The 3,019-nt window shown below is 37.5% G+C and overlaps 1 non-coding gene across 1 annotated transcript; it reads right to left on the bottom strand.

The window, feature by feature from the left end:
- Positions 1-2,607: 2,607 nt before the first annotated feature.
- LOC130958903 (small nucleolar RNA R71) lies at positions 2,608-2,716 on the bottom strand. The gene has a single exon (XR_009078005.1). It is a non-coding gene; the product is annotated as a small nucleolar RNA R71 (small nucleolar RNA).
- Positions 2,717-3,019: the final 303 nt, after the last annotated feature.

Here is a 3,019-nt window from a genome sequence, read left to right as displayed (position 1 = left end):
GTAGCTGCTGACAACAGTGAAACCCTACACGAGCTTGCCATGGAAAGGAGTAAGAAGGATTGGATGAAGGCATAGGAAAGCAGAGAGACGGAAGGGAAGGCATCTTCATGCGCTTATCTGAAGTTCCTACCAATGAATTACATAAGTATCACTATCCTTATCTTTTATATTATTTTCGTTCATCACCATATCCATTTGAGTCTGCCTGACTAAGATTTACAAGATGACCATAGCTTGCTTCAATGCTAACAATCTCCGTGGATCGACCCTTACTCACGTAAGGTATTACTTGGACGACCCAGTGCACTTGCTGGTTAGTTGTGCGAAGTTGTGTAATGCCATGGAATTGAACCACCAAGTTTTGGAGTTCATGACCAGGGATTATGAGAGTTGTGAAAAGTATTGTTCACAATTTCGCGCACCAAGTTTTGGCGCCGTTGCCGGAGATTGTTCAAGTTTTGAGCAAGCTTTTGGTAACAATGCCTGGGATTGTTCTAGTTTGGACAACTGACGGTTCATCTTGTTGCTTAGATTAGGTATTTATTTTTTTCGAAATTCTTGAAGATGAATTCTAGAGTTTCATGATGATTTGTTGAAATCTGGCTGGCTGAGAAGCCATGTCTAATCTGATTGGACCGAGGTTTCAACCTATCACCACAAGAGCTTGTTGATTTTCATCAATTTTGCTTTTGGAGCAGTGATCTGCTAAGGCTTGGCTGACCTTTGGTCATGTCTAGTGTTTTGGACCGAAGCTTTCTTTGAAGGCTTGGCTGGCTGTGAAGCCATGTCTAATTCTTGGACCGGAGTCTTAGACTAGCATTGCACTGATTCCTGGAATTCTCATTAAGAATTTTGATATCTTTTTCCACTTAATTTTCGAAAAACACAAAAAAAAAATTACAAAATCATAAAAACCAAAAATATTTGATGTTTCTTGCTTAAGTCTAGTGTCTCATCTTAAGTTTGGTGTCAATTGCATGCATTCATTCATGAGTCTTAAGGATCTTTAAGTAATTCTTGATGATTTCTTACTCTGATCTTTGAATTCTTTTGGCTTGAGTGTTTATGCGTCTCATATAGTGTCAAACTGCTAAGTTTGGTGTCTTGCATGCATTGTTATTTGATTCTTGTTGCATTTGATTATTAAAAATCCAAAAATAATTTAATTTGTGTCTTTTCAAGTCAATGATACAAAGAATTGAAGATTCAGAACATACTGCAGAGGAATTATACAGAAAAAGCTGAGCATTCAAAAATGCCCAGTGAAGAAGACAGACTGGCGTTTAAACGCCAGCCAGGGCACCTGGTTGGGCGTTTAACGCCCAAAGAGGTAGCATTTTGGGCGTTAAACGCCAGAATGTATACCATTCTGGGCGTTTAACGCCAGGATGGTGCTAGGGGGAAGATTTTGTTTTCAAAATCAATTTTTTCAAGTTTTCAAAGTTTTTCAAAATCAAATCTTTTTCAAATCATATCTTTTCAATCAAATGTTTTCAAAATCAATTTCTTTCCTTTTTCAAAGATACTTACTAACAATTAATGATTTGATTGAACATTTTTTGCCTTTTCTGTTGAGGAAGGTTTTATGTTTGAATCATATCTTTTCTTGTTAGGCAAGTGATTAATTTTCAAAAACATATCTTTTGAAATTGTTTTCAAACCATATCTTCTCAATCACATTTTTTTTTTAAAAACCAATCATATCTTCTTAACCTCATCTTTTTCAAAATAGTTTTCAATCAAATCTTTTTGATTTCTAATTTCAAATCCTCTTTCAAAAATCACTTGATTTCTTTTTCACTTTGAATTTTCGAAAATTATCAATCAAATTTTCAAAATGTTTTCAAAATCTTTTAATTGAATTTTCGAAAATCCACTTCCCTCTCTCTCACATCCTTCTATTTATGGAGTACTACTCCTTCTTAATGCACAATTCGAACTCTATCTCATCAAGTTCGAATTCTTCTACCTCCTTCTTCTATTTTTCTTTTCCTCTGACACTTCAAGGAATCTCTATACTGTGACATAGAGGATTCCACATTTTCTTTTTCTCTTCTCTTTCATATGAGCAGGAGCAGAGACAAAGGCATTCTTGTTGAAGCTGATCCCGAACCTGAAAGGACCTTGAAGAGAAAGCTAAGAGAAGCTAAAGCACAACTCTCTGTTGAGGACCTGACCGAATTCTTCAAGGAAGAAGAACCCATGGCAGCCGAAAACAACAACAATGCCAACAATGCAAGGAAGGTGCTTGGTGACTTCACTGCACCTACTCCTGATTTCTATGGGAGAAGCATCTCTATCCCTGCCATTGGAGCAAACAACTTTGAGCTTAAGCCTCAATTGGTTTCTCTAATGCAACAGAATTGCAAGTTCCATGGACTTCCAATGGAAGATCCTCATCAGTTCTTAGCTGAATTCTTGCAAATCTGTGACACAGTCAAGACTAATGGGGTTGACCCTGAGGTCTATAGACTGATGCTATTCCCTTTTGCTGTAAGAGACAGAGCTAGAATATGGTTGGATTCTCAACCTAAAGAAAGCCTGGACTCTTGGGAAAAGCTAGTCAATGCCTTCTTGGCAAAGTTCTTTCTACCTCAAAGATGGAGTAAACTTAGAGTGGAAGTCCAAACCTTCAGACAGAAGGATGGAGAATCCCTCTATGAAGCTTGGGAAAGATACAAACAATTAATCAGAAGATGTCCCTCAGACATGCTTTCTGAATGGAGCATCATAGGTATTTTCTATGATGGTCTCTCTGAACTATCCAAGATGTCTTTGGATAGCTCTGCTGGAGGATCTCTTCATTTGAAGAAGACGCCTGCAGAGGCTCAAGAGCTGATTGAAATGGTTGCAAATAACCAATTCATGTACACTTCTTAAAGGAATCCTGTGAACAATGGGACTAGTCAGAAGAAAGGAGTTCTTGAGATTGACACTCTGAATGCCATATTGGCTCAGAACAAGATATTGACTCAACAAGTCAATTTGATTTCTCAAAGTCTGTCTGGAATGCAAAATG

The sequence above is a fragment of the Arachis stenosperma genome, chromosome 10 (assembly GCF_014773155.1).
Source record: "Arachis stenosperma cultivar V10309 chromosome 10, arast.V10309.gnm1.PFL2, whole genome shotgun sequence".
Lineage (NCBI taxonomy): Eukaryota > Viridiplantae > Streptophyta > Magnoliopsida > Fabales > Fabaceae > Arachis > Arachis stenosperma.
The sequence above is the reverse complement of the archived record's forward strand: the minus strand, read 5'-3'. Positions and strand labels throughout refer to the sequence as shown.